At 44.3% G+C, this 27200-nt stretch overlaps 1 protein-coding gene across 17 annotated transcripts in view; it reads right to left on the minus strand.

Moving 5' to 3' along the window:
* The window catches only part of ERC1 (ELKS/RAB6-interacting/CAST family member 1), a 430374-nt gene extending 421484 nt beyond the window's left edge, over window positions 1–8890 (minus strand). For all 17 annotated transcript variants that reach the window (XM_077468912.1, XM_077468911.1, XM_077468908.1 and 14 more), the window contains exon 1: window positions 8768–8890. The gene's annotated coding sequence lies outside the window, so the exon portion shown is untranslated. The remainder of the gene's footprint in view (window positions 1–8767) is intronic.
* Window positions 8891–27200: the final 18310 nt, after the last annotated feature.

A 27200-nucleotide genomic window follows, 5' to 3' on the forward strand; every position in this document is an offset into this window, starting at 1 on the left:
ATACCATACATTTATTTATCACATAATAATATGTATTTATCATAGACTGAAAAACAAAGCTTTGGTTATACATAAGAATAGTGTAACCCATTCCTGAAAAAGCAGAATTCACCTAACGCTTTAACATACAGTGCCTTGCTAAAGTATTCGGCCCCCTTGAACTTTTCAACCCTTTGCCACATTTCAGGCTTCAAACATAAAGCTATAAAATTTTAATTTTTTGTGAAGTATCACCAACAAGTGGGACACAATTGTGAAGTGGAACGAAATCTATTGGATATTTTAAACTTTTTTAGCAAATAAACTGAAAAGTGGTGCGTGCAAAATTATTCGGCCCCTTTACTTTCAGTGCAGCAAACTCACTCCAGAAGTTCAGCGAGGATCTCTGAATGATCCAATGTTGTCCTAAATGACTGATGGTGATAAATAGAATCCATCTGTGTGTAATCAAGTCTCTGTATAAATGCACCTGCTCTGTGATAGTCTCAGGGTTCTGTTGAAAGCGCAGAGAGCATTATGAAGACCAACGAACACACCAGGCAGGTGCGTAATACTGTTGTGGAGAAGTTTAAAGCCGGATTTGGATACAAAAAGATTTCCCAAGCTTTAAACATCCCAAGGAGCACTGTGCCAGCAATCATTTTGAAATGGAAGGAGTATCAGACCACTGCAAATCTACCAAGACCTGGCCGTCCCTCTAAACTTTCAGCTCAGACAAGGAGAAGAAGACTGATCAGAGATGCAGCCAAGAGGCCCATGATCACTCTGGATGAACTGCAGAGAACTACAGCTGAGGTGGGAGAGTCTGTCCATAGGACAACAATCAGTCGTACACTGCACAAATCTGGCCTTTATGGAAGAGTGGCAAGAAGAAAGCCATTTCTCAAAGATATCCATAAAAGGTCTCGTCAAAAGTTTGCCACAAGCCACCTGGGAGACACACCAAACATGTGGAAGAAGGTGCTCTGGTCAGATGAAATCAAAAATCGAACTTTTTGCCCACAATGCAAAACGATATGTTTGGCGTAAAAGCAACACAGCTCATCACCCTCAACACACCATCCCCACTGTCAAACATGGTGGTGGCAGCATCATGGTTTGGGCCTGCTTTTCTTCAGCAGGGACAGGGAAGATGGTTAATATTGAGGGGAAGATGGATGCAGCCAAATACAGGACCATTCTGGATGAAAACCTGTTGGAGTCTGCAAAAAACCTGAAACTGGGATGGAGATTTATCTTCCAACAAGACAATGATCCCAAACATACAGCAAAATCTACAAAGGAATGGTTCACAAATAAACGTATCGAGGTGTTAGAATGGCCAAGTCAAAGTCCAGACCTGAATCCAAATCGAGAATCTGTCGAAAGAGCTGAAAACTGCTGTTCACAAACGCTCTCCATCCAACCTCACTGAGCTCAAGCTGTTTTGCAAGGAAGAATGGGCAAGAATTTCAGTTTCTTGATGTGCAAAACTGATAGAGACATACCCCAAGCGACTTGCAGCTGTAATCGCAGCAAAAGGTGGCTCTACAAAGTATTAACGCAAGGGGGCCGAATAATTTTGCACGCCCCACTTTTCATTTTTTTATTAGTTAAAAAAAGTTTCAAAAATCCAATAGATTTCGTTCCACTTCACAATTGTGTCCCACTTGTTGGTGATTCTTCACAAAAAATTAAAATTTTATATCTTTATGTTTGAAGCCTGGAATGTGGCAAAAGGTTGAAAAGTTCAAGGGGGCCGAATACTTTAGCAATGCACTGTATGTGGGAGTAGAACCCCTGACCCTGCTGGCCCTCTGGAACAGGCACTATGACCTCCTGCCCGGGAAAGAAATTCTAATCTGTAACCCTCTTTTATGATCTGTAGAATATGGGGGCTCTGAGTGACCCTTTCCCACTGAGGGACAAAGTGGGAAAGTCTTCCCCCCACTGGAATGTCATTTGGGGGTCTTGTCGCCCGACTTCTGGCTGGAAAAGAGAATGCCGGACTTCTGCTTGTCCTTCCCAGCCCCCCAAAGTCTATTAGGGGAGACCTTTTTCTCCGAGAAGCGGTTCTTTGCCTGGGGGCCACGAAAAGAGCCAAGTTTAGTAAGGCACCGGACTTGGCGGTTGTGCGCACCATCTCCACGGCCGCATCCGCTAGGTATGCAACAGCGCTGCCTATGATCTCCAATGAATCTAAGAAAATATAGGGGAACCCCCCAGGAAGGATGAGAACATCCTGCCGGACCCAGAGGCTTCCCAGGCATTTGGTCCGACTCCCAGGGGGAGACCACCAGCCCCAGGCTTCGGCTCTAGGAAAAAAATAACAAATGGTTTTGCTGTGGGGAAACACAATCAAAACTGAGGAGCACGGGGAGGGGCGGGGGCTTTTAACCTCTTTGATTGTGTTTCCTGTCAGGTGGACCAGTCATCTCTCAGGGTGCCGTCCTGGAGAAAAAAACATTTTCAAATTTTTTTTTTTTTTTTTTTAGGGTGGCCCTCCACTTTAAGAACAAACCTACAGTCCCTATCTTGTTTGGAACCTGGGGACCGCCTGTATATATATCACATGACCCCTAATTTTTGTAACAAAAATTAGGGGTCATATGATACATATATGGATTTTGCATATGTGTCCCATCAAGTTTTTTTATGGATTACCATGTGCAATAATTTTATACAACCTGTTAATAAAATTCTTGTCATTTTATATTATAATTTATGTCCTCTCAGTGCCACATTTAATAGTGATTTTTTTTCTGCAAAACTTTCTCCATTGTGCCCCTACCCTGGACATCTTACACCGTATTCAACTAGTTTTGCCGATAACGCAGGTGCATGCACACATAGATGTTTAGATGAGCTTAGAGGCAGGATAATAATTAAATAAATAAAACACCCAAAGCCAGTGTGCCCAGGAGCAGCAGAGTTTTAGCAGAAAAAATAAGATGTGTCTAAACGGTAGGCGTGTTCAGCGCTTGAGTGTTAATTCATTTCAATAGGCATAATATATTATTATTCTGGCCAATGAAATTAATTAACACCAAACCGCTTGACATGCCTAAATACGTTAAACGAGTTTACAAGTGCTAAGTGTTTTTTCAAGCAAAATGCTGCTGCCAGGAGCAAATGAGTCTAGGACAGTTAGCAAAATGCCCAGTGGGCATGAGGCCTTTTATATACGCAGTCACCAGCGTTTACCTAGCACACAGAGTTAAGGAAGATGTCAGGAATAATGGTTTAGGGACATGCAGGGACACTAGTGGCAAAGCAACCTGCTGTATGTTTAAGGTCCTTGCAGCCATGTATACACATACTAGATTACCAAAAGTATTGGGAAGTCTGCCTTTACACACACATGAACTTTAATGCCATTCCAGTCTTAGTCCATAGGGTTTATTATTGAGTTGGCTCACCCTTTGCAGCTATAACAGCTTTAACTCTTCTGGGAAGGCTGTCCACAAGGCTTAGGAGTGGGTCTATGGGAATGTTTGACCATTCTTCTACATTTGTGAGGTCAGACATCGATGTTGGATGAGAAAGCCTGGCTCCCAGTCTCCGCTCAAGGTCTCAAAGGTGTTCTATGGAGTTGAGGTCAGGAGTCTGTGCAGGCCAGTCAAGTTCCTCCACCCCAAACTCAGTCATCCATGTCTTTAGTGAAACCTACAGACTAAGACTGGGATGCCATTAAAGTTCATGTGCGTTTAAAGGTAGGCGTCCTAATAATTTTGGTAATATAGTGTGTGTAGAGAATATATTTTCTATACACACACACACACACACACACACACACACACACTGTTCAGCCGTAACATTGTGATCACTGACAGGTAAAGTGAATAACATTGATTATGTCATTACGATGGTATCTGAAAATCTGATAATCAATGGCACATAGACTGCAAGTAAACATGTTGTCCATGAAGTTGACGTGTTGAAAACAAAAAAATGGGCATCGCTGTTTGTCGTATATGTGAGGGTTCTCATGCTGACCTGAGTCCACAGCCAAAAGAACCTAAAAATGGAAATATGAGCATCAGAATTGGACCATGGAGCAGCAATGGAGGAAGATGGTCTCGTCATATGGTTTATGTTTTCTTTTGCCTGATCCTGGCAAAAGGATGCACTATGGGAAGAAGGAAACCTTTGTCTTGCCTTTCATGTGGAAGTTAATTTGACACGTACCACCTACCTAAACATTGTTGCTAACCAAGTACATCCCTTTATTGAAAAGGTATTCTCTGGTGTCAGTGGCTTCTTTTAGAAGGATAATGCACAGGAACACAAGAGTTTGATGTGTTGACTTAACCTCCAAATTCTCCAGATCTCAATCCATCTAGAATCTGTGGGATGTGCCGCAAAAACAAGACCAATCCATGGAGGTCCCACCTCACAACCCACAGGACTTAAAGGATCCACTGACAGCTTTGTGCCAGATTTCATACACTTTCAACATACCTTTTTAGATGTCTGGGGGTGGGTGTCCATGACGCATGGGTAAAGGCTGTTTTGGTAGCAAAGGGGGACCTACTGAATATAAGGGGGGTCATCATAATGATGTGTGTGTGTGTGTGTGTGTGTGTGTGTGTGTGTGTGTGTGTGAGTGAAACATATCTGGGTAGGCAGTATATTTTATATGGCAGTACAAAATCATGGACCGTTATTGATAACTGATCAATCATTCTAATTAATCACAGTCAAGGCTTGATGATACCAGCATCATAGTATGATTTATTTCTGAAATTCCAATATTATAACCTCACAGTGATTACATACAATTACCTATATCAGGCTGGCAGTGCCCACTGTGAATTACTCATAGCATTCTGGTAACATTCAACAGGAACCCACACAGAGCAAAGCTGTATGTGGGATGCAGCCCTCCCTTCAGAACTTCAGCACAGCTTGGCAAGACAAAACCTGGCCATAGAGGAGTCTGTTTTTTTATTTTTATTTAACGGGTTTAAAGAAAAAAAAAAAAAACTGACCCAACTCCCCCATTTACACATTCGAAGTGAATGGCCGAATCCTTTCCGCTGTGTCATTGTATTCAAACAGTGGGGAGGCTATCAAGAGGAAATTTTCCAGGGGGATTGTTGTACATAATTCAACTGATAGAGCAACTTCTGTAAAACTACAGTGTCCATCCTGGCTGAATTTTGATCCACCTATGGGCAATAGGAATAGAGTATTCTCTGAAATTAAAGAGAACCACTCATAACTGGACTTTTGCAAAAATTACCCAGACTTACATTAGTATAATGGTAGACAATTACATATGAAAGACATAGATTAACTCATAATTATCTGACGCCTGTCAGTGTAAAAGGCAAAAACAGGAGGACTGAAAAAGCAGGTGCCCCATTCTGAATTAGAGGGGTTATACCGTCCTTATGAGGATTCAGAAGGTATAATGTTGGGGATTGTGAATCAAGCCAATGTGTTTCAAGGATCTACTGTATGTCTGCTTCATCAGGCTACAATAGACTTCATCTGCGTTTAATCAAAGGGGATGTAGAGTCTCAAAAAAAAAAAAAAAAAGCCCAATGCATTTCTAGAATTTGCATCCTCTATTATGGCTACAACAGACTTGGTCTTCTTTGATAAAAGGAATACAGATCCTCGAAACGTACTGGCTTGTATTCCTGTATGACCATACTTCTCTTGTGGGTCACAGGAGTGCACTTACTTTTGTGACCCAGAGTCAGATAACAGTGGGCTATTGCCTGCTTTCAGTAGATGTGGCAGAGCTGCTCCAGGTTCTGGAAGGATCCCAACAATATTGTTGGGATCCACCTAGATGCCTTATCGGCAGCTGGCTCAATCTCTCCAGCCCGATGCTTCAGTGAGCACTGGAGGGGCAGAGTGGAGATCGGTAAATGACAGTTACTGCTTTCCACACTGAGCAGACTGAAAACTAAGTGATCAGCAGCCATGCGATCGATCAGTTCTCGGTGTTAGAGCCAACGTGGAACAACTTCAGTAAGTATCACACAGATGTTTCTGCATGGGGGCGAGTATGTGCGCTCGTTTTTTTTTCAAATCCAACACTTCCCTTTTAAAAATGATTTACTATTAGTAACATTATAACCCCCACCAACACCACATTCACCATCTGCTTGCATTTGTGGACTGAATGTGCCCTGTTTCCCCCCCCCCCCCCTCCCCTCCATGTTCCTATATAATAAAATCCAACATCATGCTGCCCACTCAGGGGCTGGGAGACAGTCTGTGAGCTCCTACATTTGCTCAAGTAGCTAATATCAAAAATTCAAATGCTTTTTTTTGGACCCCCCGATACCAGCTGAAAAGGAACATACTGACAAAGTAAATGAAGCTGAATTTACATACATCTTTCATATGGAAGCCTGCATGAATATAGTATCTTTAAACTGAATATTCAGATCCTCACATAAGCCCAGTCAGGACTGGTTTCCTTTAGATGGAACAAGCCAAGTGGAGTCAGACATAACAGAACACGGCAGCCCCAAGAATACTTCATATCAGAGCCTGACAGTGCCCAGAATAACCCATTGAGAAGTCTAACTATGCCCAAAATAAACTATATCAAGATGCTGGCAAAACCCATACAGCTTGTATCACATCCGGGCAGGGCCATTCACAATGCATGTGAAGTACAGAGCAGAGCCCAATATATTTCTGATCAACACCAAAATTAACCCAGCCTGGCATTGCCCATTATAACTACTGGCAGATGCAGAAGTGACAAAACACAGCTATGATAGCACTCAGGATGAAATCTGTCATTGCTGGGCAGTGCCCTAAGCCACTTACTGATCAGTGCCCATTATGATGTACGTAACTGTGGAGAATTTAGAATAGTATCACAGACTGGAAATGCCTAAAATAATGGGTATTTTTTTTATATATATATAAATCTACAGAATCATGTAAATAACAAGTGTGTTGCATATCGTGGAATATAAATGCCAGCATGACATCTAAAGGCTGGTAGCCTCTGCAATGTAAACCACAGATTGGCCGTATTCAGTATAATGCATTTCACAAATTGGTAATAATGCCCATTATAATCAAAGCAAAGTGTACCAACAAGTTGGCAGCACCCTGTAAAATGCACACTTTGCCCTTTCAGCGGCCATTATAATGTATGAAAAAGGCTGTCAGTGCCATGAACAGCATAAATATGGGGGTGCCCAGTATCCATTACGGTACACTATATCAGAAGCCACCCATGCCAAGGATAGTATTGATAACTGGCTGACACCGCCCAGTATAATATATATGACCAGCTGATGGTGTCCTGTATAGCATATATGCCTGGCAGATAGTGTTGTGTATATCTCAAGCTGGCAGTTCCATGTAAAACATATATGACCAGCTGGCTGAGCTTATACTGTAAATATGATAGGCTGGCAGGGCCTAGTATAGGTGTGTGTTTATATATATATATATATATATATATATATATATATATATATATATATATATATATATATATATATATATATATATATATTTATTATACACACACACACACACACTATATAAAGCTGGTGGTACCCAATATATTTCATATGACAGGCTAGATTTCCCTAGAACATTATCTAAAATGGCTAGTATTGCCCCATATAGTACATATGAAAGGCTGGCAGTGCCCAGCAGTATAATATATATTACAGACCGGCGGTACCACATATAAAATGACAGTCTGACAATGCCCAGTGCATTGTATAAGGCAGGGTGGCATTGGACTATATAGTATATACGTCATAGGCTGGCAGTGCCCTGTATAGTATATACGTTGCAGGTAGGCATTGTCCAGCATATATCACAGGCTGGTAGTGCTCAGTATAGTATACATGGCATAGTCTGGCAGTGCCCTGTAAAGTATATATGGCAGGCTAGCAGTGGCCAGTATAGACAAACTGGCAGTACCCAGTATAGTATATAAAACAGGCTAGTACTCTCTTTATAGTATAATATATGTATGGGTGGCAGTACCTAGAACAGTGTATGTATGTGTGTATATTATATATACACACACACACACACACACATACACACACACACACACACACACACACACACACACACACACTGCCAGTGGCCAATGTAGGATATATATGACAGACTGGCAGTGCCCTTGTAGAATTATGAACAGGCTGGCAGTGCCCAGTATAACGTATCTGAAAAGTTGACAGTGCAGTGCTCAGTATAGCATATATGACAGGTTGGCAGCGCCCAGAATAGTATATATGAAAGGTTGGCAGTGGCCAGTATAGTATATATATATGAAAGGTTGGCAGTGGCCAGTATAGAGTATGTGACAGATTGGCAGTGCTCAGTATAGTATATATGACAGGTTGGCAGTGCCCAGTATAGAGTATGTGACAGGTTGGCAGTGCCCAGTGTAGTAAATCTGACAGGCTGGCAATGTCCAGTATAGAATATATGAAAGGATGGCAATGCCCAGTATAGTAAATCTGACAGGCTGACAATGCCAAGTATAGTATATATATGAAAGGCTGGCAATGTATAGTATATGACAGGCTGGGCAGTGCCCAGTATGGTATATATGAAAGGTTGGCAGTGCCCATTATAGTGTAAATATACAGGCAGTGATCGGCATAGTACTGATGTCATAGGGTGGCAGTGCCCAGTACTGTGCCCCGCTATCGATAGAATGCCCCCCTCCCCCAAGGCGCTGTACTGTGACCAGGCTGGGTATCTGCTTATGTGATGGGTAACATCATTTGATCGCCTCCGGCTCCCCCATCACCGTGCACCCCACCCTCAGTCTCACCTGCTCCGCTGTCCCTGTTCCCCTCACTCCGGTCCAGGGCGGAGAGCGGATCGGGCTGTGACGTGCGCCTTCCACAGCCGAGCGGAATGTCCCAGCTGGGACACCGTACACCCTTGTCCCCGCCCCGTCCACTACTAGCCTCCACCCATCCGGCTCCACCCCGCCCACCCGCTCCGTGACTGGCATCGCAACGCTGGCGAGGGAGCGTTACGTCATCCTTCTGTGCGCCTCTTCCGGCTCGTCCCGCCGTCGGCTGCCATGTTGAGAAGGTCAAGAAGGCTACAAAAGGATGTCAGTGTGTCCTCTGGCCAGCCTGCTGCTGAGCGTGCAGAATAAGAAGGAGAATCCTTATTTATGTCCCCGATGTGTATAACGCTCCTGTGAAATAAAATGGTGTTATGATACACTGTATAATCATAAAGAGGACCTGTCATTGACATAGACATGAGAACCGCAATTGTGAAGATCATTGTTGCAATAACCGCTTGGTTTTTATTTTCTTAGACATAATGGACTTCATATCCTGGAGGTTGGTGGTTTATAATAAATTGCAGTGGCGCATTATGTTGGCTCAAACCACGAAAAAAGGACATGGGGGGGGGGGGGCGCTGGAACCCCTGGATGTAAGAAGGATGAAAGGATGACCAAATATTTGTCATTGATAAAATTCAGTTTAAATAGACCCTGTCCCAAAGTATAAAAATTCCTGGTAAAAGCACAAAAAATTCTTTAAATTATTGCAGCATTTTTTTTATTTCCATTAATTATTATTTTTATTGTATTTACTTGCAATGTGCCTCTGAATTTGCTAGAAAATGTGACTGTTCCAGGAGAGTGAGACAGCCCCCTCCCTCTTTGCATATGTTCATGTCTTCTAGTGTCTTCTGTGCTGGTCCAGCTCCTCCACTCCTCCCCTCATCTCCCTACATAACCTTTATGTATGGAATGAAGGGGGATACTATATAGTGTCACTTGCGTGACAGCTCTGATTTTGCTGTCCATTTAACATGGTGGTACCCTGCAACTTGTCACATGGATTTTCTCTGTCTACATAAGGGAGGCGTTTACAGCTGAATAACATGCATAAAATACATTTAGACAAGAATCAGATCACAGCCATGCCATCTGATTCCAGTGCGGGAGGGAAAAAAAGTCTCTGCACTTTTTTTGTGCGAATCCAATGCAAGTTCAGCCATACATACTGTAAGGCTGAACTTGCATTGCACAGCCATCGTATGTGATCAGCGCCACAGTACGGATGTGAATCACATGCAATGTCTGTGTTCGCAAATAGTGTGAACTCAGGCTTAAAGTAGCTGTAAGCCTCAGACATGAGCTATGAACAAAGCATATCCCTCTATAGTGTATACTTGTCTCAATTAAGAGCACTACGGCTTGGTTCACACCTGTGCAGTTTACTTTTGATTCATTTCTGCAGTGCTTTTTGCGATGCATTTTTGCACACGTGTTTTTCCTGCATTTTTTGATGCCGTTTTTTTTTATTTTGCCCAATTTGTTGGTGGGCAGATTAAAAAACACAAATTATGGAAACGTGGTAAAAAAAAAAATGCACTACGTGCTGTTTTTGCAGCTTCTCCATTGAAGTCTATTGAACCAAAATGCACAATTTTGCGTTTAAAAAAGCCACTGACCCTTTCCAAAAACGCTGCAGCTGACAAAAGCATAGATATGAACGTGTCCCAAAGGAAACGTTCAAGCGGAGTGCCACCCAAAAATGGAACGTCTGCTTTAAGGGAGGTGGCCCCCTAACATGCAACATTTGGCATGTAATTTTTTTGGGAGGGGAGCGGGTAGCCTCTTTTCAAGGGTCCTAGCTCCCAGTTCCTTCCGGCGCACCGCAACACTGGAAAGGAGATCACCTCTTCCCGCGCCCTCTCTGCAATCATCTGGGACATGTCACAGGTCCCAGATGATTGCCCGGCCAGTCGCAGTGCGGCTCGGCATGCGCAGTTACACTGCCAGCGCCACAGAGCAGAGGGGAAGATGAGCGGGGCTTCATTCCCCTGCATCACTGGACCCTGGGACAGGTAAGTGTCCAATTAAAAGTCAGCAGCTGCAGTATTTGTAGCTGCTGACTTTAATTATTTTTTTTAGAACTCCGCTTTAAATGGATTGAAGTTTGTTTCTGCAAAAAGCACTAAAAACCGCATAGGTGTGAACCAGGCCTAAGTGTAATTTCTGTCTGCTACTTTGTTCCTCTGCTATCTGCATGAGTCACTTCTGATAAGTTTTCCTGACACCAAGATAAAATAAAGGTAACAGAGTAGGGAGCTCCAGCAAAATTACAGCCTCAGCTCTATTCCTGTATGCTGTGTGAGGGAGGAGTGGGGTTGTCCTTTCCCTCCCCTCCAATCAGCTCTCAGAGCTCTCCTCCCTGAGCATTGTAGAGTGTATTTCGGCTCTCCCCCTTTTTTCTGACAGCTCAGACAAGCTTCATAAATTCTGTATTTTTGAGAAGAGAAGACTGCAGATAAACAGGTACAACTTATGTAGGGGTATTTATTTAATCTCGGTATTTCACCTGAGGCCAGACACTTCACTGGGTATATGGAAGGTTCTACAACCACTTTAAAGCGGAGGTCCACCCTAAAGTGGACCTTCCGCTCATTGGAATCCTCCCCCCCTCCGGCGCCACAATTGGCACCTTTCAGGGGGGAGGGGGGTGCAGGTACCTGTACAGTACAGGTATTCTGCACCCACTTCCGGCGTAGATTCTGCAGAAAGTACGCCCCTTTCCACAGAATCTACGCCACTTTCCGAAAGTCCCCCGCTGCCTGCTGGGAAACATACAGATCCCAGAGACAGCGGGGACCATCCTTATTGCGCAGCGCGACTCGCGCATGCGCAGTAGGGAACCGGGAAATGAAGCCGAAAGGCTCCACTTCCTGATTCCCATACCCAAGATGGCGGCGGCAGCACCCGAGAGACGATCAAGAGATCGGCTTCGGGTGCCGACATCGCGGGCGCACTGGGTGGGTAAGTGTCATTATTTTAAAAGTCAGCAGCTGCAGTATTTGTAGTTGCTGGCTTTTAAAAAAAAAAAAAAAAAACGGCGGACTCCCGCTTTAAATGCACATATAATCTTATGGGAAGATTTTTATTAAAATAAATAGTCTGGAGATGGGGTTAATTTACAAGCAGAATTCTTGGCACATGGTGGTACTGTGCAAACCAGGAAAGGAAACAAATCCAGCCCACCTTTTACTTTTAATTCCATATTGCAGCAGACTCAACTTTCCAACTGGATTCAGCAGCGCATCCTGACTGGTGTTTTGCTAGCCGCCTGGACCTTTGTCAGACAACTCCTTTGTATTACTAGCTTATTTAAAATGTCTAAAGACTTCTGTTATGGTCCAACATGGACTCATGCGATAGCAATTCTGGAAACCATTAATGGTTTTAGAACACAGTGGACTTCTTTGTCAAGGTAAAAGAACCGTTATTTTTGTCTGTTGCTTTGCCAGAAGGGACCACCATGTCCCCAAAACATTACATTGTTCTTATGGAAAGCCAGTAAACACTTAAACCTGGTGTGCTGTTTTTTTTCTCCTTGACACGTTATTTTCGGCAGCAACGTGCCTGAAAATATTGATCTTGCTGGGAAATAACACATGCATTTCAGCTTAGTGAATTTAAGCTATTTCAGGCCAACACTGTCCTCTCCAATGTCATTGTCCTGAAAATCCAGCAGCTTTCCTAACTATCCCCATTTTGGTGCCAAATCCCTCTGCTCTCTATCAAATGAAGACACCAATGTCCTGCTATAGAAGAGCTCTTTTTCTCATGCCTTATGCCTCTGTCCCTGGCCACCCACCACAGTTTCATCTTCTGACCCCTAAGTCATTTTAGTATTGTAGGCATATTTAGATGAAGGAACCACACCATTAGGTGGGGGACAAAGGCATCAATCTGTTCAGGAAGTATCTATTGCAGAAGAAACTGACAGAGGCTGCAGCACTGAAATAGAGGGGGAGGTGGGAGATACCGTAAACCAAACATAAATTTACCACTGCTTCTGTTGCAGGGACCTGATTTTCTGATTTCTTTAAATGGGTAAACAAGAATGTTGCTTTATTCAGTGCACAGCTGATAAATAGGCAGAAGAACAGCCATTTTTTCTCCCCTTAGTTTCATGGTCCCTCTTTGGTTATATGCTAAATTGGAGGATGTGTAAATTTGATGCAAATCATGGTGGATGGAGTATGTTTTACCAAGATCACCTGGTGAAAATAGGGGTAAAAAAAAGCCTGGAAAAAAAACCAAATGCAGCCACCACATCTAAGGACTGTTATGCTGCACTATATTGGTTTGGTTTGGGGTTTACATACTTTTTAAATGAGAATTTAAAATGTTAGTAAACTTTGTAAGCAATAAAAACATTTTTTACCCTGCAAGGTAATGTCTTAATGTGCTTGTATGCATTGCGTACTTGAACATTATGACAGACTTAAGCTTCGTACACACAGGGGGTTATTTACTAAAGGCAAATTCACTTTGTACAACAAATGCACTGCAAGTGCACTTGGAAGTAAAGTCACTGTAGATCTGTGGATTTGCCTTTACAAAATCAACCCCACAGTATGAAAATCAGAGGGAGATTGTCGTTTTACAGGCTGTTGTCTGAAATTCTTACCATTAGTACGCTCCTATCGACAATTGTTTTCCAATTGTCGGACAACAAATGTTGGACGACAGGCTAGTAAATTTTTGGCGAACGACAGCTCCACGTCTGATTTTCGGATGGTCAGTACAGAAATCCTTCACACAAAAGTGGAAAGTACAAACACGATATCTTTAGACACACTCACCAAGACTCTTTATTGATTTTTTCCCTTTTTTTTTTGTTATATCTCATTTTACTTTTCTCTACTGGTTTATGGCCAATACTATTTACAAGTGTTTATACTAATAGATTACATGCAATAATGTACCCTCTTCCCCAAGTTACATTTGAGACCAGTTACTTTGTTTCTAAGTGGAACTATTCACAACTGTGATCAATGTGTTGATCTATTGTACTCCTGTACTTTTTGAACATTTTATAAACTGTATTCTCTTCAATAAAAAATCTTATTGTTAAAAAAAAAAAGAAAAGTACAAACACGCATGCTCGGAATTATGGAATGACTGGGAAGAGTTTGGTCTTGTAAACTACTGTTTGTAATCTAGAATTAACAAGCAATTGATGAAATGTCAAAATTCTCATCTTCTTTAATGGGATAATAATGAAGCTGCTTTGCATGTAGTTATGCCAAATGTATTTAAAAAGGCATTTGTTTTGTACAATCTGAAAAACCCAATTCAACGCTAACCCAACTTCTACTAACATGAAATAAGCAGAAGGGGCCCAAAGGGTGGCGCTTGAGAAATTAATTTCCTCTTCATGCCGTGATTGCTGCTAGCTTCCAGATCTTGTGCTGAGTGATTGACCTCTTGCTTAGTGAACACAGGATGATGCACGCTCTGTACAGGTGCCATTCAGAGAACACTTTTGCATTTTCTCAATAAATAGAAAGCATTATCTGACTGAATAAAGGTGTAGATCGTGACAGCACTACCTGCCTCTTCTCCTTGTCCAATCAGAGAATGTTGTACATTCATTGATAGCATGCAAAATCTTCTCTGAATGGTGCCTGTGCCAAGTAACCCAACATCTTTTTTTCACTAAGCAACAGAGCACCCACTCAGCACCGGTTATGTAAACTAAAGGCAATCACTGTGGGGGGGGTGGTTAGGATGGCGAACTGAGAGGACGTACAGGATAGGACCTCGCACCTGGATAGCACAATTATCCGACTCTTGGGGATAAATCTTTACGTTACCCTGACCAAAGTGTGCTAGCTGGAACCGGGCATGAGAAGGGGAAATTCCATCTCGCAGCGAAAGTGGAATCAGGCTCCAAGAACCCCTGCCACTGCGACGACCTCGTCCAGCATGGCGTCCCAAACTGAACAACCATCCGCCCTTGGAACTGATCAATTTAATGCACTTATGCAAGCCATAACGGGCTGCCAAACTACATTGATGGCGAAAATCGAGCAGATACAAATGGAGATGGGCCTGGTCAGAACGGATATGGACAAGGTCCATGATAGAATATCGGAGAGGAGAGTCGGAGATGCTGTGGACACAATCTGTGAACACGACGCCTCCCTCCATACTCTCCAGCTGAAAGTGAAGGTCATGGAGTCTCGAACGGAGGACAAGGAGAACAGGAACCGGAGGAATAATCTCCGTCTGGTGGGTCTCCCTGAGGGCCCTGAAGGCCGAGATCCGACGGCCTACACAGAATGGCTTCTACGCACGCTACTTCCACAGGTCCAGGTCTCCCCCCACTTTGCGGTAGAGAGAGCGCATCGGATGCTGTCTGCCAGAGGCCCACCTGGAGCTCCATCGAGAAACTTTATATTTTGGCTGCTCAATATTAGAGACCTGGTACTCAGAGAGGCACGGAAAATAGATGAGCTGCGTCACGAAAATGCCAAAATTATGCTATTCCCGGATTACTCCATAGAGACCCAGGGGCAGAGACGGACCTTCGACCAGGTCAAGGCACAGCTCCGCACCAAAGGGATAAAATACAGCATGTTGTTCCCGGCTCGGCTTAGGGTGGTAGATGGTGAGTCGACAAAATTCTTTACATCCCCTGAGGAGGCATCCCGATGGCTAGAATCCCTTCCTAAAGACCGCTGAAACTGCTTCCCAGGCAGATGCCAACTCCACTCCTCTATCCCGGTCACACTTTATTCCCGATCATAGGCTCCACTACCAGCCTACCCCCCTCCCTATTCCCATATGGACAGTGCTGAAAGGCTCCCCCGAAACTGCTGTGTTTATCTGACTGACATGCGGAGGTAAGGGGCGTGAGACTTGGGAAGGTACGGTGAACTACTTGAGGGTCTTATGCCATGCTGTTAGACCATGTCCCCGGATGTATGACAGAGGCTAGTGCTCCCCCTGACGCTTGACTTCCCCAGGCATGCTGGGCTTATATATTCTTTCTATCCCCATGGGGCAACCTGGGAGCCGGACCTACTATGCCCATGCTACGTAGATGTTAGGGAGCGGGGAAAGATTCGTGATTTAATGACCTAGCTGATATGGGAGCCTTGACCGGGACTTGATAATATCACCCGATTGGCACAGGGACCTTTGCGAGGAGACTGGAGTTGGGGATTACAAGGGACCACTTTCCCCTCCTGTTTGTGTCCCTCCTTAGGGATCAAGTTTGAATTGTCCCTCTGTGAATTCAGTGTCTTTATCCAGTTACTAAAGTTATTGTTGCAACTAAGCTTAAGCCCTTAGATTAATCTAAGTGTATGGTACTGCTCACTTCTGGCAGCTATGTTTCTTTACCCCCTTGGGGTTTTTTTTCAGTTTTTTTACTGAGATTTTTCAACTATGTTGCCTCCAGGAAATAGACTGCGGTGTGTCCTGCTCTAACCGTCAGAAAGTGTCCTTGGTGTGCTATCTGTTACACACTGCCCCCACAGGAGACTTTCCTAGGGCATAGTTCTACAAGTTCCTTGTTGGGTAAAATTCAGGTTTTCAAACACCCTGTGACGGGGTGTGGGGTGGGCTGGGATGGGATGGGTGTTCTGTTTTTTAAGTTTTTTTTTTTTTTTTGTTTCTATGATTCCAGACAGTCTCTTAATAAATATAATATGCAGAAACTACCATGCTATTTTATGTGGTTATGTATAATACGTGGTTATGTATAATACGTGTACAGTGGATATGTGCTGCTCTAGGGTTGGTGGGAATGCAGGTCCCTCTGGGTCCAGACTGTGGGGACTTCCCCGGAATTTGCCCCTCACCTATTGAATTATGGCTCCATTAAAGGTCATCTCTTGGAACGTAAGGGGTCTGAACGATAAAGTCAAGCATTCCCTAGTTTTTGAATACTTGAAGAAATACAGCCCTCAAATTTGTATACTTCAAGAAACCCACCTGGTGGGTGGTAGAATCATGAGCCTTAAACGGCCCTGGGTGAGACACCATTACCACGCTACCCACTCGAGCTATGCCTGAGGGGTTAGCATATTAATACATAAGTCTTACATACATATGCCTTTGAACTTCTTACGGTGAAACTGGACCCAGATGGACGTTATGTGCTGATAAATGCGCTCATAGACACTGTAGAAATGGTGATTGTTGGTTTATACTTGCCACCCCCTGCCACTCTCTCTCTCTCCTCCATTCAATTACCTCCCTACTGGCACAAATCCCTACAGACAACATTCTCCTGGTGGTAGATTTTAACAAATCCCCGAACCCATCTCTTGACAGACTCTCTCCGGACTCTAATACTGATTCGATTCTGTCTAGATGGGCGTGGATATTTAGACTGGTGGATGAATTGCGTTGGAAGCATCCCTCAGAACGCATGTATACATGCCACTCTTTATCTCATAATACTCTTTCTCGTATTGACCTTATTTACGTCAGTATTAGCATGCTTACTAAAATACAGGATATCAGGATGCTTCCGTGGGGTATATCCGACCACTCACCCCTACTTTGCTGCATACAAACCAAAACGCCCCCGGCAGACAGAATTTGGCGCTTATCCAGGTTTTGGATAGCCAATCCTACTCTGGAGATCAAACTGGCCAAAATGATTAAACAATATTGGTTACTGAATGAGCGCACCACTTTGCCAGGGAACGATTGGGAGGCCTTTAAGGCATATATCAGAGGATGCTGCACATCCTCTATAACCAGGGAATGTAAGAATGACCAGATTACATTGGAGGAGGTAGAGGAAATGGCCCTAGCTCTTGAGTCCCGCTACGCTCAGACTGCTAACCCCATTACAGGCCAGGATATGAGAGTGGCATGTAGGGAGGTGATGATACTTAGGGTAGCAAAAGTACATAAATGCCAATTGGTTCAGACACAGCGGATATTTGAACAGGGGGAAAAAACAGGCAGGATGCTGGCTTGGATCTCTAAGGAGCAGTCCCCTGTTTCCACTATACCTCGGCTCCGACAAGAGGATGGAACTCTGGTGACTGATCCGGTGGGTGTCAACGCCTGCTTTGTAGACTACTACTCCAAGCTCTATACCTCACAGACATCTGGCACTGATGGAGAGCCGAGTTCCTAGAGGGAGTGCCATTTCTGACTCTCATGCCCTTAGCGAGGGAACATTTAGAAGCCCCAATTACTTTGGAGGAGGTTCAATTAGCACTAAGCTCTCTACAATCAGGCAAAACCCCAGGTTTAGATGGGTACCCACCAGAATTCTACAAACAATACATGACAGAACTGGCCCCTAGGCTGCACCACATGATTACTAAAACGCTACAGGATGGGGACCTCCCCCAATCAATGGCCCAAGCTATTATAGTAGTTATACCCAAGCCAGGGAAGGACCCGCAATTGTGCTCATCCTACAGGCCTATATCCCTTCTCGCTGCAGATGCCAAAGTATTGACCAAGATTCTAGCCAGGCACCTGAACGATATGATACTCACCTTAGTATATGCAGATCAGTCAGGCTTTATGCCCGGTAAGGGGACGGACATTAATCTCCGGAGGCTGTATGCGGTCTTGGCCTCTGGGGATGGGAACGGACGACCTGTGGTGGTGGCCTCCCTGGATGCAGAGAAAGCTTTTGATTCGGTCAAGTGGCAATATCTGTGGGAGGTCCTCCATAGGTTCGTTTCGGCCCAGTCTTTATCTCCTGGGCCAGGGACGTGTACGGGTCTCCAACAGCTAGGGTCCGTACTGGTACTGTTCGTTCCCCACCCTTCCCTCTGGGAAGAGGAACAAGACAGGGGTGCCCCCTTTCCCCAGGACTGTTCACACTGGCAATATAACCCATGGTGATCCTCTTGCGATCCAACCCCAGATACGTGGTGTCACCATAGGCCCACTTCATGAAAAAGTATCACTTTATGCGGACGATACACTCCTGTATCTCCAAGACGACGGGACCTCCCTACAGAATGCACGGAGATTGACAGATTCTGAAAATATTCGGGAGTATGCATAAATTGGGGAAAATCTATACTGTTCCCACTCCACTCTGACATTCCCACTCCACTCTGATACTAATTCCCGGCCCTCAGATGAACAACTCCAGAGGGTCTCACAGTTCAGGTATCTGGGGGTGGAGATACACAGAGACATCAATTTATTACTCTGAATTTAAATCCGGTAATCTCCCAATTGTCCCAAAGATGTGCAGCCTGGAAGTCCCTCCCACTTACCCCTGTGGGTCAAGTTAATCTTATCAAGATGACGGTGCTACCCAAATTCACCTACCTCTTTAGGCAGTCCCTGTAGCCTTCTTTAATAGATTAGACAGCTTAATCACTGCCTTCGTATGGAAGGGAGCGGTACCCAGAATAGCAAAGATAAAATTACAACTGCCGCTCACGTTGGGAGGCCTGGCCCTTCCAAGCTTCATAAAATATTACTGGGCAGCTGTATTGGTCACCGTTAAATGGTGGTTGGCTGAGACCCCAGCCAATCCAGCATCTACGTTGGAGGCAGCCCTTTTAAGCTCTTACACAGAGCTAAGGAACCTAATTCACAGGGGACCTAAATCCAACCCACAGTTGACCCCGCCTATGAGGACGACAATTAAGGTATGGGACACGGTCAACTTGAGGACTAGGAAACTAAACACGTAGTCCCCAACAACTCCACTTTTGGGCAACCCACGTCTGCTTCACTTCCACTCTATCCCTGACCCAATTATATGGGCTAGACATGGGATTATACAATTGGGAGACATTGTGTCAGAGGGACGGATGCTCACTTTTGATACTCTGAAGAGAGACAAAGATCTACCGAATCACATGTCTTTTAGATTTCTCCAGTTGCGCCATGCATATCGCTCCCAATTCCCCCCTGTGATAACACTACAGATGTCGGAACTGGAGAAATTATTGAGATCTTTGGAGGGAGGTGGAACGCTTTCTAATATCTATAATATGTTGGCAGTTCTGGATACATCTAAAGTCTCTCAACTATTTAAGACATGGCAGGAGGATATTCCAACCCTGGCTGACGATGATTGGGAGGAGGGTATCCAGCAGTATTTACCTTTGATGGTTTTAGCCAGAGATAGATACACTCAATTAAAGTTTATACACCGTGCCTATTACGCCACAGTGCGCTTGGCAAGAATCTATCCCGGTAGATCGGCAATATGTCCCAAATGCGGTTCGGATGGTGCAGATTTCTCCCATGTAGTCTGGTCCTGCTCCAAAATAGAAGATTACTGGAAGGTAATCCTCAAAGATATTGACTCTATAGGGCAAATAAAGGTCCCATACAGTCCTATTCCTCTTCTGTTAGGTATCTGTGACTCCCTTCAGGCCCCTAAAAGGAAAAAAATATTTGTCTTCTATACATCTTTCTATACTAGAAAGGCAATTCCTCTCAGATGGAACCAAACTCAACCCCCAGATAGGCAACTTTGGATGCCCCTAATAAATACTGCCCCACCTCTCTATAAATTAACTTATTTAGGAAGAAATTGTCTGAAAGAATTCAATAAAATCTGGGTGCCCTGGGTAGAAGCGCAGGAACGGACCCTGGAGTAGGAACCGGCAGCCCCTTGTCCCCCGTGTTCACTTGACACCAAAGATCGTATTAATTACCGTTAAAAAGACCTGATTGATCCTGCAGGACATGCTTGTCCCGCCCCCCCCCCACCTCCAGGACACTTCAGTGTACCGTATATACTCGAGTATAGGCCGACCCGAATATAAGCCGAGGCCCCCAATTTACCCCCAAAAAAACTGGCAAACTTATTGACTCGTGTATAAGCCGAGGGTGAGACATGCCTGTCCATCCCTGTGTGTGTGTCCGTCCATCCCTGTGTGTCCGTCCATCCCTGTGTGTCCGTCCATCCCTGTGTGTCCGTCCATCCCTGTGTGTCCGTCCATCCATCCCTGTGTGTGTCCATCCATCCATCCATCCCTGTGTGTGTGTGTGTCCATCCATCCATCCATCCCTGTGTGTGTGTGTGTCCATCCATCCATCCATCCCTGTGTGTGTGTGTCTCCATCCATCCATCTATCCCTGTGTGTGTGTGTCTCCATCCATCCATCCATCCCTGTGTGTGTGTGTCTCCATCCATCCATCCATCCCTGTGTGTGTGTGTCTCCATCCATCCATCCCTGTGTGTGTGTGTCCATGTGTGTGTGTGTGTGTGTGTGTGTGTGTGTGTGTGTGTGTGTGTGTGTGTGTGTGTGTGTGTCCAGCCTACCTGTGTCCCGAGCCTGTGTCCCGAGCCTCCGTCCCGTGCCTTGCCTCCTTGCCTCCGTCCCGTGCCGTGCCTTGCCTCCTTGCCTCCGTCCCGTGCCGTGCCTCCTTGCCTCCGTCCCGTGTCGTGCCTTGCCTCCGTCCCGTCCCGTGCCTTGCCTTGCCTCCGTCCCGTGCCTTGCCAGGATCGCCGCTCTTCGTCGGCGCCTCGGCGGCCATTCTAAAATTCAAAAGCCGCGCCTCCGCCTTCGCCTGTGATAGGCGGAACACTGAATTTCCCAGCAGCCTGTGTTCCGCCTATCACGGACATCGTCTCATCCTCGTCCGTAGTACGAGGATGAGCGGATGTCCGTGATAGGCGGAACACTGACTGCTGGGAAATTGAGTGTTCCGCCTATCACAGGCGGAGGCGGAGGCGGAGGCGCGGCTTTCGAATTGTAGTATGTCCGCCGTCTGTCTGCTCGATACGCTGATCGAGCAGTCAGACGGCGATGACTCGAGTATAAGCCGAGGGGGGCACTTTCAGCCTCAAAAAAGAGGCTGAAAATCTCGGCTTATACTCGAGTATATACGGTAATTTCTCAAATGTAAGATGTTAACTGCAACCCATATGATTGCTATAAGTATTGTACTCAATTTTGCCACAGTCTTTCTGACTGTCAAAAATAAATAAAATCTATGTTAAAAAAAAGGCAATCACCGTAATAGCGATGCCTGCTACAGTGATTAACATATTCCATGGGGATCTGCCAGGAATGGCACATACAATGTTCAAGCTTCCATAGGTCCAAGCTAGACCAATGAAAATATGCAAAAATAGGCGTACCGGAAATTCATGCTGGGTTCATATATGTGCGGCTGCCGGTTCGTGCCTGGGGTCCTGTGCATATCTGTTCACCGCTTCAGGTGCAATTCAGGTACAATTTTTTGCCTGAATTTGCACTTGAACCTAACTCAAACAAGCACAGGACCCTTTTGCAATCCCTTCTGCAGCCGCCCCGACCTGTGTGAACAAGTTCCATTAAGTGCCGTTCACACTCGCATGTCAAGTGATTTGGTGAATTGGATGCGGTGAAACCTGCATCTAGTGCGCACATATGTGAACCCAGCCTTAAAGACTATGTAAACCCCAAACTAAAAAAATAAATTGCAGCTTACCAGTCCTTAGATGCGGTGGCTGATAGGTGATCCTGAGAGTAACATATTTTGGGCCCTTTCAAATGGGCTTTCCAATCAGGTCTGCCTGTCATTTTTTCAGGCATAACTGATCAGAAGTTCCATCTGCAGCTCTATGGGCAAGCAGATGTACACACCCGCCAACCTCCAAGTCTGGAAGAAGAAAGTGGAAAAGGACTGTGACCTTATCCAGTTTTCTGGATTTAAACGTGATGAATTGGAGGTAGCCTGATGTAAATAGACAACAGAGTCTGTTTACATTAGGTCGCCTATAGAGCCATGATGGGTCTGCCGTACACAAACTGCACAGACACAGATGTTGAAAGCCTGACATCTATCCCATTCAGCTTTGATTCAGCAGGGGATCTGCTTACAGATCCCCTACTGATCTGAGTACACCACGCTTCATGCGAAAGAGCCCTGCCTGTGCAAGGATGAGTACTTTACCTCACTTTACAGTATTTATAGAGGAACCTTATTACACAGGGAAAGCAGAATTTGTCATTTACAGAAGTCAACTTGAATGGAAAATAACATTGTTTGTGATTTCAGTTTAGAACACGGAAAGTGACAAGCACATTGCATTTCTGGCAGGATTAAAGTGGCTGTAATGACTTAATGACTGTGTTTTTTTTTTTCTTTCAATTAAAATTAACAAAAATGTTATAATTACCTGCTCTGTGAGGGATATGCTTTGTTCTTATTTCATGTCTGAGTTTTACAACTACCTCAAAGATTAAGACCTACGTTAAGTCAAAGCATACTGCCTCAATAATAAAAATATATATATATGACTTTTCAGTTCAATTGTTAATTTTTATAATCTGGTTACTGCATTCAAGCAACTGTTTGCTTATTATACTGTGATTCAGTGGCGGTGCGTCCATTAGGGATACTTGAGTGTCACCCCCTCTCTCCAGCCACCACCTCTGTGTAGTATGGATAGATTCATGCATTCATGCAGTGTAGCCACTCCTATTCAGGCATCCGACCTCTTTTCAGGCGCCTGAATTACAGGAGGTGTTTTTGAAGCACCTGATTAGAGCCATAGGCTCTAATATGCTTCAAACCATTGCGCTCGCAGTGCACCCAGGTGTGTTAGCAAAGTAAATGAATATTTGCTTTGCTGACACAGAACTGCCTCTCAGCCAATTAAGAGGCCCGGATGTAATACCGGGCACCTGATTGGCTGAAGGTGGAGGCGATCTCATTGGCCCCCTAGCAAAGTGGGAAGAAGGGATGCACGGAGGACGCATGGAGGACACGGAGCCATCGCTGCGCTACCCGTCCCACAGCCCACGATGGGGTAAGTGCCGGGCAGACAGCAGGTGGACAGGGGGTGGGGGGCATAAAGGCTGCAGTTGATGGAGCACAGTTGGCTGCATTTGCAGGTCATAGTGGCTGCATATGATGGGCACAGTTGGCTGTATATGATGGGCATAGGTGGCTGCTTTTGCTGGGCACAGAGTCTGCATATGATGGGCACAGTGGCTGCATATGATGGGCACAAAGTCTGCATATGATGGGCAGAGTGGCTGCATATCATGGGCACAGTGGCTGCATATCATGGGCACAGTGGCTGCATATTATTGGCACAGTTGGCTGCATATGATGGGCACAGTGGTTGCATATGATGGGCACAGTGGCTGCATATGATGTTTTTGTTTTAGTAGCTTTCTGAATTTTTCAGTTCGCTTGTGCCCCCCAAAAAATTTTGAGCACCAACCGCCACTGCTGTGATTACAAGCTATTTTAAGACCTGTTTGCTGCAAATGGTGAGATTCCTGTTCATGCAGATTTCCCTGGCACAAGTCCCAATTCTGAATGTAGGATGCTCTGAAGCTGCCAGCTGTGTAAAGGTTATGGGGACCCTGTGATGCTCTGTACATAAAGGAACATAATATTCATGACATCGTGTAGAGAGTAAAAGGTCGTCTGGTCTCATGTATTTTTAATGAGTCTATAATAGTCTTCTCAGATGGATCTATACTCATGAAAACCAGTGTTAAAGGAGAACTGCACTTGGAAAAAATAAGGTCATAAATATCTGGTAGACTTAAATGTATGTGTTTTATGTGTCACATGGCAATGGAAAAGTAATTGAAAAGAGAAAAACAATTATGTTTACCCTTCTAGCAATTAATATATTCATATAAGAAAAAAATCAATAAGCCTATTTCTAAAGGCTGCTAGTGTAGGTATCTAAATTTAGTCTTGATCAGAGCTCTGTAATGCTCTGCACAGCAACACTCAGACTGGAAGTGGGCAGCCCGCTTAAAGAGCCAATCGGACTCTGCTGCAGTGTAGATGTGCATAAAGTAAATATGCTGATAGGAGAGAACAGAGGGGTGACCATGGTGCTTCATTGTCCTCAGCAGGGCAGTCATCAGAAATTTTGGGGCCCCTTACACAGCTTTAGGCCTGGGCCCTAAAGGGCCCGACCCCCAACATTCCCCAGGGCTCGCCCACTGATCATCCCACTGAAACCACCCACTGGCCATCCCACTGAGTCCTTCGGTGCACTCACTTTTATTTAAACACTCATACACCTTAATATATGAAAAGTGGATTACAAGTCATCAGCGTTTTCAATATTTAACAGTAAGTGATTACAACCCTCTTTTAGCCCTTATTTCCTCTGTGATACATGAATCAATGAATATAACAACTCTTGACTGACTAAAGCACAATACCTTTATTCTCTTTAAAATACAATTTAACTGGTCTGGAGGGATGGATGGTGCTGGGTGTGGGTGGGGATGCATTGGGGAGACTGGTTTGGAGGGATGGAATGTGCTGGGCATGGGTGGGGATCAGTGGCGGCTGGTGCTCAAAATTTTGGGGGGGCGCAAACAAACTGAAAAATACTGAACCCCCCCCCCACCAATTGCAGCCACTTGTGCCCATCAAACGCAGCCACCTGTGCCCATCAAATGCAGCCACCTGTGCCCATCAAATGCAGCCACCTGTGCCCATCAAATGCAGCCACTTGCCCATCAAAACGCAGCCAACTGTGCCCACCAAATGCAGCCACTTTACCCATCCTCATGGCACCTGTTATTGCTGTGTCCTGTGTTCATGTGACGAGCTGGCCACCCCCCTGCTGACCCGACCAATCACAGTTCAGTAAACCAGCAGAAGCCTATGATCTTCTGGAGCGGTTCTGCTGTTTGCTGTTGGGGGGAGCAGGCCCTGGCCGGCCGGGCCCCTAGGGACACTCGGGCCCCTTATGTTTGTAATGCCTGTACCCCCCTGATGGCGACCCTGGTCCTCGGCATGCTGGGGGTGTGTTCTTGACCAAGATCTAATATAGTGGGGGTTTCTACCTTCAACTATAAAGTAACCTGCTTTGATGTGATTGGTTTAGTTCCAGACTAAAAATGTTATGGAAAGATAGAAGGCACCTTTAAAAGAAATGTGCAACTGCATTTTTTTTTATATATGTTCTTTATTTATTTTGGTTAAAGCTTAAAAAAATACAAAATATACTGTATAAAAATAATGCATATTAAGGGTGAACAGTACTACAGGGAGCCGCGGCAGTTCTCACCATAGTGTGCAAATATGTATAGCCATAGCTCCCAACTTTCTGAAATGGGAACGAGGGACACCTATTAGCAAAAGTATGTAGGCATAGGACACACCCCCTGTCACACCCCCGTTAAATGCGAATTGTACAAAAAAAAAAAAAGGATTGATTAAACCCACGAGTGCTTTTTTACCACTACTATTCCTTTATGTTGGCTTATGGAATTTACAAATGAAGCATTTTCAAAATTGGATGAAAGGTTTAGCATTGTAAAACACTTTTTTATAGATACGTAGTGTATTTTTTATACAATTATATAGATCAGACCAAAATTAGGGACATATGAGGAGGAAAGAGGGACAGAAGGACTTTGTTCCGAATGAGGGACAGTCCCCCAAAACAGAGACAGTTGGGAGCTATGGTAGAGCATACTTGTATGTTATGGCAGACTTACCTTTCAGTATGTTTTAAACATACTGCACCAGCGGGGGCTTCTTTTTCTCTCTTCCTTCCTTTTTTATATGATAGCAATACCAGGATCCAGGACTTAGAGGTGAAGGAATTTGAAAGGGAGAAGCACCCTGGGCATTGTCTGCAACATATTACTATCCAACAGGACCCTTTATAGGAGTATTGGGAAAACATTTACCATATGTTGATGTGAGACAATACATAGCTTATAAGGTGAGAGTTCTGAGAGACCGTAATTGAGGAAGAGCTTATATGGAATAATACCATCAATAAATCACTATCACTATATTCAGCGATTTATCGGGAATATTTTTGGCACACATCTATGCGATTTGGGGGATGCTATTATTTTTCATAGATTTTTAAACCATCATACCTTTATTTTTGGACTTTTTCAACACCTGACGTTTATACATTTAATTATCTGTTGTTGTGGAGGACAATAGCCTTTTTTCATCTACTTTCTAGATCCTGTATTGATTCGTTTTGTTTACACATTTTTAGATATATCTATTTTTTGTCACTTTATGGTTAGACCTTCATCAGCACTACGTCACTTTATGTATTGTTATTTGCACTGTGACATTTTATTTACGTTATCAGTTTGATATTACATTATTTATATATTAGATAGTAATACACCACTATGTAGTCACTTGGAACATTTTTGTTTGTTTCACTCAGATTCTGTGACTTTTATTGCACGAAATCACCCCATATTTAATGTTGCTGTACATGACTTTGCTGCTAAATCAGCAATTTACCTGGACTACAGCATTGTCAATCTTTATTTTTGTCATGAAGCACAGCTTGGAGAAATTCGTTTAAAGTGAATCTGAACTCAAAAAGTTAAGAATTGCAATGCAATTGGGAAAATCCAGAAATGTAATTGCGCATAGGCAATACCCATACCATGGAACTTGCCGGATATGTATTTATTATATATATATTTAATACCGGAATTCTGCTTTGGTTGCCAGATCATTATCTGAATGGATATATCTCTGG

Source organism: Lithobates pipiens, unplaced genomic scaffold (genome assembly GCF_037356315.1).
Source record: "Lithobates pipiens isolate NorthernLeopardFrog02 unplaced genomic scaffold, aLitPip1_a1.2 Scaffold_8, whole genome shotgun sequence".
In the NCBI taxonomy this organism is placed as follows: Eukaryota; Metazoa; Chordata; class Amphibia; order Anura; family Ranidae; genus Lithobates; species Lithobates pipiens.